General features: G+C 38.8%; 1 pseudogene; it reads left to right on the forward strand.

The window, feature by feature from the left end:
- Window positions 1–5,242: 5,242 nt before the first annotated feature.
- LOC138170201 (LEM domain-containing protein 2 pseudogene) lies at window positions 5,243–6,816 on the forward strand (annotated as a pseudogene).
- Window positions 6,817–12,416: the final 5,600 nt, after the last annotated feature.

The raw sequence follows: 12,416 nt of genomic DNA on the forward strand, positions 1-12,416 counted from the left end.
ATAGTATTTGTGAAGTACAGTAGCTGGAGTACAGTAATCACTATATCAACAGTAGCAACTACTATAATTTTTATTATTAAATAATATTGTTAGCCATTAACAGTAATGTAAAAATAAAAATAAATGTTTCCTGCCCCCAAGGATCTTGACTTATATTGGGCAGTCAACATCTGCACATAAAATTACCCCCAAATAGAAGTAAAATAAATGCAAGATAATTTTGGGGGGTTGAGATTCTTTGGTAGTAGAACTGGATCAGGAAAGAGATTCTGCAGAACACAAGTTGAAATTTGAAAAATGAAAGGTGAGCATGGAGTTTTTAAAATGCATAGGAGAAGAGGAAATATTAATAGCTGTTGGAGGCCACCCTGTATAATGCTAGGAGCAGGAGATGGAGTAGCATATGTGAAAAACAGTAAGAAAATCCAATTCTTTGGTTTAGAGTTTGAGCAGAGTTGCTTATGATATTACAAAGTAAATATATTGGGATGACATTTTGAAGAACGTAAATAAACAGAGAAATTTGAATTTATTTCTCTAAGTATATACAGAAAGTGGATTTTATTAATACGTTGATGAATAAGTTGGAATTATGCCTTATAATCACTGTTTAAACCATGAAAAGGAACGATTAGAGAAGGCAGAGACTTTGAGGCATGAAAACCAATGAGGAGGCTAATGTAATTGGGTGAGTGCCACATTTTAGAAAGAATATTGACAGAGCAGAATGCATCCAGAAACATTAGGCTAGAAAGATGAAAGAACACTGTTTTTCTCTTAATTCTGCTCTATCAGTAACAGAAGAAAGAATTCGGATGATTGCCTGATGAAAAGACTTGAAAGGAATATGGTAGCTATTTTCAAATATTTGGGCAAAACAGCAGGGGGAAAATAGTAGAGATAAGAACAATGAGGAGAGGGTGCAGAGAGGCAAATTTTCAATTTATGCAAAATAATACTCCACTTAGGAATCATTTGTTCAACTCATTGACATTAGAATACTGGCAACCAAGAGAGGTGGTAACTACTATTATTAAAGTTATAAGCATCACACTGTGGTTGACTAACCTCCTTACATTAATTATTTCACAATACCCTATCCTCACTGTTGTATTTTCTCATTAACAAACAACCAGTAGACACCAATAGTTCTTTAGAAAAGGCATTTACTTAAATGGAATGGTAAAAAAAAATAGTTAAAAGGCATCTCTCTACCCTATCAGATGGATATGTGTGTTTGTATGTGTATATGTGTATGTAGATATATACATATATACATATGTATACACATATACATGAGCATATACATAAAGATTTACACATAGATACATACATGCATATATGTATATGTGTATGTGTATTGTATATGCATATGTGTATACATATACAAGTGTATATGTATATGCATATTTATATGCCTAGGTATATGTGTATGTGTATATGTATGTGCATGTGTGTGTATGTGTATGTGTATATGTTTACACCCAGAGTCCTTGTGGAAAAAAGTAGATAAAATCTTAAAACACCATGGTAATAAGACACACATCCAGTGAAGGTTCATGATCAAAGCAATTCAACTCTGCAAGTAGTAAGCCTTGATGTCTATTGTCTTCCTGGAAGACTTTCACAATTGTCACTGTGGGGTGTGGTAAGAATAATGGGTAAATCTCTCTGATGTTTTAGTCAGCTGACTGCTCATAGGACACAGTGTCTTGGCTACACAGACCAGGTCTTTTCTAGGACTTACCAGGAACTTTTCCTTCTTTCTATTCATTGGATAAAAATTTGAGTTCCTACTATGTTCCAAACACTGTGTTACTTCCTCTTGTAATTTTATCATGTCCCTTGGTTTCATTTATTCTTTCTATGATTCCAAAGTCTCTAAATCTGGTCTTAACCTCTCTCATATACTACACTTCCCTAGCATCAACTTCCCAATGAACATCTCCATCTAGATGCCTGTTAATTTCCCAAACTCATTATGGCTATAATGGAATTTCCCAATATTCCCCCTGAACATGCCCTTCTTCCAAACTTCCTCTTTTCTGATGATGTTACTATGACTAACCCAGTTACGATTCCTCTCTTTCCTTTGTTCTTCAATAATTTTCCAAACCTTGCTGATTTTACTTCCAGAATATGTCTTGAATCCATTCCCTTCCCACTATTCACATGAGCACTACCAAGTTTCAGGCTCTCATCATCTTTAATCTGGACTATTGTAGTATTTCCCTACCTGGCTTCCATGAATCTACTCTCTCCCCTTATCTATCTTCTACATATATCCTAAAATAATCTCCTTAAGGAATAAATATGACCATGTTACTAAAAAGCCTTTAAAATATGTATTGTCCTTAGGGTATGATACAAACACTTCAAACTATAATTTAAAGAACTCTGTAACATGACTCCAAACTATTTTTTCCAGTTTTGTTTCATGCAGCCCCCTTTCACACATTGTTTTAACAAAATTGGCCTCTGGCTTGTTGACTGGGCTCCATCTGCTCCCTCTTTGAATTTCCAAGATTGAGCCTATGTCTGATATTCTGTATTTTCTCAACCACATTTTTTTCCTGAACTAAGGTCAAATTTTATCTCCCCTGTTAAACCTTTCCTAGTTCCCCCACACCCCCACACTAACAAAGCTCTTAGCTATATCTTCTTCTCCAAGTCTTTTTTCCCTGTTAAAGTCTCTGCACACACACACACACACACTCTTTAATGGGCAAAAGTATATACAATGGGTATTCATATATACACATATGTATGTATGTATATATAAATTTCTGACCTTATATAGTTCACATAATCTATTAACACACATATAAGTATGTTTTCACATATTTATAGTCAAAACAAGTTAGTAATTATAACAAAAGGTTGAGATTTTTTCGGTTTGGACATAAAGAGTAAAGAATAAAATAATGAAAAGATGTTGCCAACAGACAAAGTGAGACTCAATGGCAGAAAAATGTCTTAACAATTAGAGCTGCTAAAAAATGGAATAGAGGAGCGGCTAGATGGCACAGTGAATAGAGCACTGGCACTGGAGTCAGGAGGACCCGAGTTCAAATTCGGCCTCAGACACGTAACACAAAGACTAGCTATTTGACCTTCGGCAAGTCACTTAACCCCAATTGCCCTCCAAAAAAAAGCAAAAAATAAATAAATAGTGGAATAGAATACTACTCCTTGCAGGTCTTTAGACTGAGGGTAGATGCCCATTTTTAGATACTTTAAAGTGTGGCTTCCTTTCCTGAATCAGATGTCTGCTGGTGCCATTTCCAACTCCTAAATTCTGTGATTTTGTGGGTTAGATCTCTTCATTTTGCTAATGAGGAAAGAGGCTCAAAGAATTTTGTCTTAGGCCAGACAGGTACTGATTGGGAGATCTAAAATTATATCCTTCCCTCTCCTTCCCTTCTTCCAGTAAAACATAAATTCCTGGAGAGAAGAAAATGGTGGAATTTTGTCTTTATATAGCTAAGTGCCTATCAGAGTTCTTTATGTGTATTTTTAAAACTTGAATTGCTTTTTCTCACCTTAAAATATTTACTATTTTATCCTAAAAAAGTTCAGGATAAAAAAAAAGAGAAAAAATGTCCCAGGGCAAACTAATACACTATTGTAATCAGTGATAATTTAAGAGGAAAAAAATTAAGTCATTTAACATTGAAATCATTTAATAATTTGGGTAAAGATAGAATGGGAGTTTGCCCTCACTGGATGAATTTGCTGCTTCTTGATAGAAAATTTTATTCATGCTCTGCTAATCTTAGAATTGCAATTGATAACAAAAGATCAGCACCATGACAAAATTATGGTTGGCAAGTTGTGAACTCAGTCCATCAACAAGAAATGAACTGGAAAGAATAAACCCACTGAGGCATAAGTTGCTTATTCTTAAGTACCCAGAACTGAATCAATTCTAGATCAATTTGGGCAAGCAAGTAAAAAGGACATGGTATTTATCTTCATTCCTTCTTTTTATAAACTTTTGATTTTATAAATTGTGCTTTATAACATTGAACTCAATAGAAATTTGTAGGAAGAGTAGAAAATAGGACATGTGTATTCAGAAAGAATTCTGATTTTTTAAAAAACATATTGATTAGGTCCATGTTTGTTAAAATGTAATTTAGTATAAAAAATTCTCTAGTGCTATGTTTAACAAATACAAACACATATGTAAGGAAAGCTGAAAGCTCTTTAAGTTTTTGGCTGTCCAAAATACTGCTAGAATCCACAAAGGAGAATGGATAAGCTAAGAAATAAGAGGTCTCCAGAACCTCAGAATGTTTGTTTAGCTTTTAGTTTAGCTGCGTTAGCTGCTTTAACATGGACGATGACCAAGTTTAGTCTAGTTTTGGAGACTGAGATCAGGAGGTTTTAGAAAACATACCATAAACTACAGCAAGATATGAAATCCAAATCCAACAACAAGGATAACTAGGTCAAAAACAAAATAACAACAACATATTTAAATAGAAGTAGCTACTTAGAATAGTCTCTGTTCTTCTAAAAAGCTTGCCTTTTAGGGTTGAGAATCTCTTGCAGTAATTGAAAGGCTTCAGTAACATCATCAGGACCCTGAAGGGAATAAGAAGAAAAAGCCAAGGTGGTGGTTTTTGACTCTCTTCCCTCTTCCCTGTCACCCCACTCCCCAAAAGCCTTTTATTTATTTTTTTATTTTGTTTTGGTTTAGTTTTTGTTCATGACCGATAGACTGCTTTTCTAAAAGAGTGTAAAATCCATTCTTCCCATCTGCCATGGAAAAAAGAAACAACATTTCAGGCAAGACCTTAATTATTGCACATTTATTAAGCACCCACTATGTACCAAGAATCAGCTAAGTGCTGCATGGTCATGTGCCCAGCAATGCCATAAACCCAATGACTGGTGGAGATTTCTCTTCAGGCAGATAACTCTTTCAATGGAGCACTGTCTAGCAGGGCATTATCATCCAGAAGAAAAAAAAAACAGAACCAAAGGTAAAAATATATTGACACCGCTACAAAACATGCAGATTTGGAGCACAAGAAGTGTGAGTGAGCTACCTTTACTGCTGTATCACGACTTCTGTTTCTGGGGGAATGACTTCCCTGTCCTGAAGTGGATGAAATGATGGCATCTGGAGTCAGGAAAACCTGAGCAAGTCATTTAAGCTCTCTCAGAATATCTTACATAATCTGTAAAATGGGGTTAATAATAACAGCGATCGGGCAGCAGCGGCGGCGCGGCCATGGCCGTGCGGTCGGACCTCGAACTGAGGCGAGAGCTGCAGGCCCTGGGCTTCGAGCGTGGGCCCATCACCGACACCAACCAGGACGTCTACCTCAAGCTGCAGCGGCTGTGAGGGGAGGCCCGGCTGCGCGCGAGGCCCGGTGCGGGGCTGCTGAGGCCTGAGGCGGAGCGCCCGGGCCTGGGCCTGGGTCCGGGGACTTGCCCGGGGCTCGGGGATGCCTCCTTCCCCTCCTCTTCAGCCTCCCCGTTCTGGGCCAGGAGCCGCCCGAGCATCCACCACGCAGCCTCCAGGGCCCGCAACACTTTCTCCTGGCGCCCAGGCCGAGAGCGGGACATCTCCGAGGAGGCCGAGCCGTCCGCCTTGAGCCCCGTCCCCCGCCGCTGGTGGGCTCCGGCCCGAAGCCCGGCTGCATACGGGGGTCCCCGGCTCCGGCCGGAGGTGGGGCGGCGGCTGGAGCGCTGGCTGTCGCGCCTCCCGTGCTGGGCCAGCCTGGCGCTTCTGCTCGTCTTCCTGAGCATCCTGTGAACGAAGATGGGGCGGGGTGCCCGGCCTCAGGAGGCGGAGGAGAACATGAAGTTGTTATGGGTGGACTGTGAGAGGAAAACAGATGCATTCTGCCAGGTCGAACAAAAGAAACTTTTGCTGCAAGTGCTGCATGAGTTGTCTAACTTCTTGGCCATACAAGCAGGTAATTTGGAATGTGGGAATCCAGAGAGTCTAAAGAGTAAATGCATCCCTGTTATTGAAGCACAGGAATACATTGCAAATGTAACCGGCAGTTCACCAGCAAGGTTTGAAGCTGCATTGACAACTGTGGACAAGGTAGTTTGCCTGGAATCTGCCCATCCCTGGATGGGCTTGGGCTGTCGGCTCAGTAGAGCCCTGTTGATTGCCATTACCACTGTGCTCCTTTTCTTCTGGGGTCTGGCTTTTTTTGTGGGGACTTCTGATTCTTCTGAAATATCGCTGGCAGAAATTAGAGGAAGAACAACCCATGTATGAGATGGTGAAGAAAATCATAGCTGTAGTTCAAGATCATTATGTTGACTGGGAGCAGGATATGGAACGTTATCCATACGTGGGCATCCTTCATGTGCTGAGACACCTTGATCCCACCTCAGAGCAGGAGGCGCATGAAGCGAGTCTGGGACAGAGCAGTGGAATTTCTGGCATCCAACGAATCCCGAATTCAGACAGAGTCACACAGGGTGGCTGGAGAAGACATGCTGGTGTGGAGATGGACTAAGCCGTCTTACTTCTCTGACTCTGAACGTTAAAATCCCCAGGCAGGGTCAGACATTCTTGTTCAGCCTGTCCTTGGGGACAGTTTCCCTAGGCCCAACAGAGAGGGGTCCACATATCTACTGGTGCTGAATTCACACTCATGCCTTGACCTCCCAACTTCTCCTACCCATGCATTGCTTCCATTTCTGAAGATCACGCCAAGAAAGTTTTGAAAAGTTTAGCTTGTGAGGACTATCTAGATTTGCCTTGAGGGTTGGGGAGGAAATGAGTTGGGTCATGTAGCTCATCCTTTATTTTTTTTTTTCAACCAAGTAGACCCTGTATGCCTTTCAAAAAAAAAATAAATAAAAACAGCTATCTCACAGTATTGTTGTGAGGATAGAGATAACCAACATATGGGTTTTGAACTCTAAAGTACTATATAAATAATTGCTATTGTTATTTTTTTGTTCCTTATGCCTGTTTATTTTCTCATAATGATTTGTGTATTTGTAGTATAATACCTTCAAGGTTTGAGGTGAAAATGATTTGTTGCTATTTTTCCCATGCCATTACATTAAATGTTTTTATTTTGAACTACTTGTGTCCTCTACCTGACTATTAGAGGTAAATTTATTGGTAGGATCACATGAAATGTGGTTTTACTGACTGTGGCCTCAGAGTATTTTGAATCAGAAAAAGCCACCTCTGGGGATCCTACCCTGTGAGATGGGTGGGGCTGGTGTCCCCAGTTACTACATATTCTTTGTTCTTCCTTGGCACATTAGGATGCCTGGGGAGGCAGTGGGAATCATCTGCAAAAAATGATTTCTAATCCTTACCAGCTTTGATGCCTTCCTGAATATTGACTACTTTAATTCCATTACATATTCTCCTGGATCCCCAATAGTGATTTTCAGAATGAAGATTTTAAGACTTAGATAAGGGGGTAGAGATCAGAGCTCTGGAAGTATGTCATGTGTGGAAAAGAGATTTTTGGACTTATCTGTACAGCTTGTAAGAGTAGAATGTAGCTTAATGGTTGGAAAGTATCAAAAGGCAGAAATATACCTCAATATGATAAAGAACTTCCTAATAATTTAAACTTCCTCCAATGGAATAGGTTGTTTCATGGGACAGTGAGTTCATGGGATTATAGACTTCATGCTGGAAGAGAAGATAGAGGCTAGAGTCTGAGCCCCTCAAAAAAAAAAAAAAAAGAAATAAAACATTAGGAAACTAAAGTCCAAAGCAGTTGAAGGACCTGTTCAGTGTCATATAACTCTTAAATATCTAATTTAGGAATTGAGCCCAAATTTTCCAGATACCAAGTCTAGCAATTTATCTTCCAACCTTGCCTTATCAGTATTGGGATTTGAGCCAAGGATGTTGAGACATAATTGGTACTTTGGGAAATGGTTGGGATAGACATATTCTCAGATCCCTTCCAAAGTTGGATTCTTTGATTCTTAAAACAAAATTAAGTCTCTGGCTCCTCACAGTCTCTGAACTAAGTTCAGTGACATCAGATTATTAATAATCTCTACTTTCTGGTCAAGTCAATCACAATTTCAATAATGTAATAAAAAACGATGCAAAATCTTCATTATCACAATTTGTCCTGTGATAACATTTTGTCATCTATAGAGGTAAATCAGTACAGTATAGGATAGAAAAATATTCTAAAAATATGCATACTTGAAAGAGGAAAAAAGGGGTACAATAAAGCATTTTTTCATTTGTGTCTCTATTCTGAAGTTATATTTGAATATATGTGCACATATGCATGCATGAGTCTGCATATATATGCATGTGTGTGTATACACACATATATACACAGACACATATAGACATATATGTCTATATATACACAAATGCATATATACATATATGTATATATATATATACATACATATACCCTTATTTCTGTAGTTTCTAGAGAGTCAAACTTTGGTTATCAACCAGAGCCATAATTAGGAGGATTTTTTGCTCCTTAAGAAACAGACAGAAAAGACTACTTGAATTTTAGGCAAAGGGTAGGGGGGGGGAGGGTAGAGAGGCAGAGACAGAAACTCAAGACATGGTTGAGGTTGGAGAATGAGCTCACCATTTTGAATCAACTGGTAGCTCCTTATCCAAACCAAACCAATTCAGTAAGCATCTACTAGGAATGCAAAAGCACTGTAATGGACCCTGGAGATATAAAAGCAAAATGAAATGTCCACCTTGACTCTAAGATTTTATGTTTTGCTACAGGGACAGAGGGAGAGAATGCAAATAACTAGGGAGATCAGGAAAAGATTCCTTTGGGAAGGAGCACATAAACACAGTCTTAAGAGAAGCTCATTGCCATATAGTTCCTCAGTCTGCCCATTACCATGAGGTACATTTCCAGAGAAGAGTCTTATCAAAACAGAAATAGTTTGCCTTCATCTAGAGGATCATCTCTCTCTCTCTCTCTCTCTCTCTCTCTCTCTGTCTTTCTCTCTCTTTCTCTCTCTCTGTCTCTCTCTCTGTCTCTCTGTCTCTCTTCCTCTCCCAACACCCTGGACCTTTCTTTATCGTTCTTTAATTTATCTTTGAATAAAAAATACAATAGGAGGATCCATGGACTTGGAGTCAGAAGATCTGAGTTCTAATTCTGTTTCTGGTACTAGCTATGTGAACCTAAACAAGGCATATTACTTCTATAGATATCAAGTAACTTAGTATTTCTTTCCCACTCTAAACTTAGATTCCCCAGTGCTAATTAAATTTAACACTGAGAAATGTCAATAAATTATGTAGAACTAGGAATGACCATAGAGACGACCTAATCTAACTTCTCACTTCAAAGAGGAGAAAAATGTGGCCCCATGGAGGTTAAATGACATGTTTGCCATACTCAGATTAATGAGTAGAGACAATATAGAAAAGGGAAAACAAATATTGGATTTGAAGGCAGAGGAACTGAAATGGGAACTGTCTGTTACTATAAATTTGGGCAAGCTACTTAACCTTGCTATGCCTTGATTTCTTCATCAGTTAGATGGGAGTTAAAATGGATGGCCTCTAAAGTCCTTTCCTCTCTAAACCTATGAATCTGTGTATATGTATAAGCCAGGAAAACAGTATTCAAAAATACTTCAGGTAACCATTGCTTTTTTCTTTATATCTATTTAAAACAAGAACATTGGCAGGAAACAAGAGTAATATGAATTGAACTTAGAAATGTTAATTATAGGCCCATTCAGGCCAGAGGCACTTTCCCCACGATGCATGTGCGTTCGCTTAGCCAATCATCGTCTACTAAGACTCCTGTACAAGCCTGCCGGAGTGGGGCTGGAGCTGCGCTCTGCACATGCGCAGTCCTTTGCCGGACCTTCCTTCGCGCTCGGTGCCGCCAACATGGTGTTCAAGCGCTATGTGGAGAGCGGCCGCGTTGCCTTTATCGCCTTTGGACCGACCGCACGCCGGCAAGCTGGTGGCCATCGTGGACGTGATCGAGCAGAACCGGGCTTTAGTTGATGGCCCCTGCAGCGGTGTGTGGAGGCAGGCTGTGCCATTTAAGTGTATGTAACTCACAGACTTAGTGCTCAAGTTCCCACACAGTACCCGTCAGAAGTATGTCCGCGCTTCGTGGAGAAAGAAAAGACTGATACAAAATGGAAAGCCACGAGATGGGCCAAGAAGGCAGATTTTGACCGATTTTTTAGAGTCATGAAGGCCAAGAAAATGAGAAATAGAATTATCAAGCATGAAATGAAGAAGCTCCAGAAGGCATGCACCCAGAAGAGGCCTCCCAAGAAGGGAGCCGCCCAGAAGGCACTTGCTGCAAAGGTCTCTGCCAAGAAGATCCCCTCAAGAAGGCTGAGGCCAGAAGGCAGCCCCAGGGCAGAAGGGCCAGAAGGGTCAGAAAGCCTCCAGCCAGAAGGCCCCAGTCAAGAATGGACCCGCTCAGAAGCGTCCTGCCCAGAAGGCACCCACCCAGAAAGCAGCTGCTCCAAAGGCCAAAAAATAAGAGGCTGCCCGAAATCAAATAAAGATTTTCACACATACATACACACACCCCCAAAAAAACAAAAGAAAAGAAATGTGAATTATAAAGACTATATTTTGGGAGTATAAGCCCTTCTACTTTCTTAGTAACTACAAGGGACTGGAACTGACAGGATAATTTGACCATAACTAAAGGTAATAACAGATTGTAGTTGTATATATTTGTATATTGTAAAATTTTATTTGTATTTACTCGTCAGCAAAATTCACTTGCTCATAATAGAACAGATTAATTCTATGGATTTTCAAGGTGCATTTCCCTTAAATATTTTGGCAGAGCAGAACCAATCACCCATAAACACAAAGCTATTCTTTAGTTAAGGATGGAGGGACATTTTATTTCAAAAAGGGGAAGAGAATATAATGATATTTAAAAGGAGAATAATGATGATAGGAAACACTGATGATTATTAATTACCATTAATTTTCATCATTCCTGTTTCCCATAATTCACTCATCAGTATTAACCAATTTTAAAATACTGTGTGCCAGGAGTTGGGGAGATCAGTTCTTCCGCAGGGAGATAGAGAATGTTCCTATGTTCTACTTAGGTGAGGTTTTATAATATATATCACCCAAGGTGATGTCAAAGTCAGCATTTTCCTGTTCTTTAAAGTCATTTAAATGTTATTTTACTTAATATCAAAGCTGGCTAGAAAAATGATCAATCCTAACTATTCTTGGCTGGGTGATTTCACTATCTGTGAAAGAGTAAAAGCATAAAGAGAAAGTTAGTCATGTTACCTATAGAGAAAGATGCAAAGGGTATCTATTCAAATCTGATATGTCCAAAGCCAGCATTCTATTTTGGATCGGGGTTTGATACAAGTTGGAAAGAATTTTATTAATATTATCTTATTAATATGGCAACAAACCACAAGAATCTGGAATATTAACTTTTGGCAATTCCTGATCAATTAGTGAACATATTTAAGTGGTGGAAGGTGGCTGGTTGGTCAGCATGCCAGAAAAATTTCCTCCCCTTCCCCTCAACATTGTTCTCTCCCAAACCAGGCTCTGACTATTTGACCCTGAAGGAGGAAGAATTGAAAGTGCTGACTAAAGGAAAGTATTGTATTTTGCTCTATATTCTGTTACAATTTTATGCCAATTATTTTTTTTTGTAAAAAAAGTGGGATGTGACCATCATATGAAGCATTTTAAAATAAATTGTGACAGCATTACTTAAAAATCATTTTTTTACCAAACTGTCTTTGGTGCAAGATTAGGATGTATGGAATACTCATGAATATCCATTAAGAGTGAAAACTGACAATGGGCATGTGCTGAAATTTCTAGGCTAGTTGCTCACAATGTTGGAGAAATAAACAGGTATTCATATGCCACTGGTAAAATACATTACTGCTTTCAAGTTTTGTAACAAACAGGATTATACCATGTGATGATTATTTGATGAAAGCTTATAAACCAATTTTTGGACTGGAAACAGAAAAAGGTACAATGATTATATTAAGGTGGTGATGATTATGTAGTGAAATATTGCAGTACCACAGGGATGGTTTAAAGAAAGAGATATGATTCCACCCACATAATGCTGGTGGCAAACCAGGAGGACATTCTACTAATCTAACCTTATCTAAACACACATACGAGGTTGCACTTGTGATGAGAAGTAAATATTATATATAGACATAATGGGTTATTTTTGCAGGATAATAAATAATGAAAGTAGCAACTTTGGAGAAAACTGGATCTATATGAACTAATCTAAATTAAAGTAAATAGAGCCAGGAAAGTAATTTATACATTTTCCATGACATTGTTAGAGAAAACAACCAAAAAATACTTTATTTTTATTTCAATGCCCATTCACAAGTCGAGAAAACTGAAAATCAAATCAATCTTTCTCCCCAGCTCTTAGCAGAGAAGCGATTAGATGAAGATATGA

Source organism: Petaurus breviceps, unplaced genomic scaffold (genome assembly GCF_028583685.1).
Source record: "Petaurus breviceps papuanus isolate PSGF00001 unplaced genomic scaffold, PetGlider_PUasm1.0 126, whole genome shotgun sequence".
Classification (NCBI taxonomy): domain Eukaryota; kingdom Metazoa; phylum Chordata; class Mammalia; order Diprotodontia; family Petauridae; genus Petaurus; species Petaurus breviceps.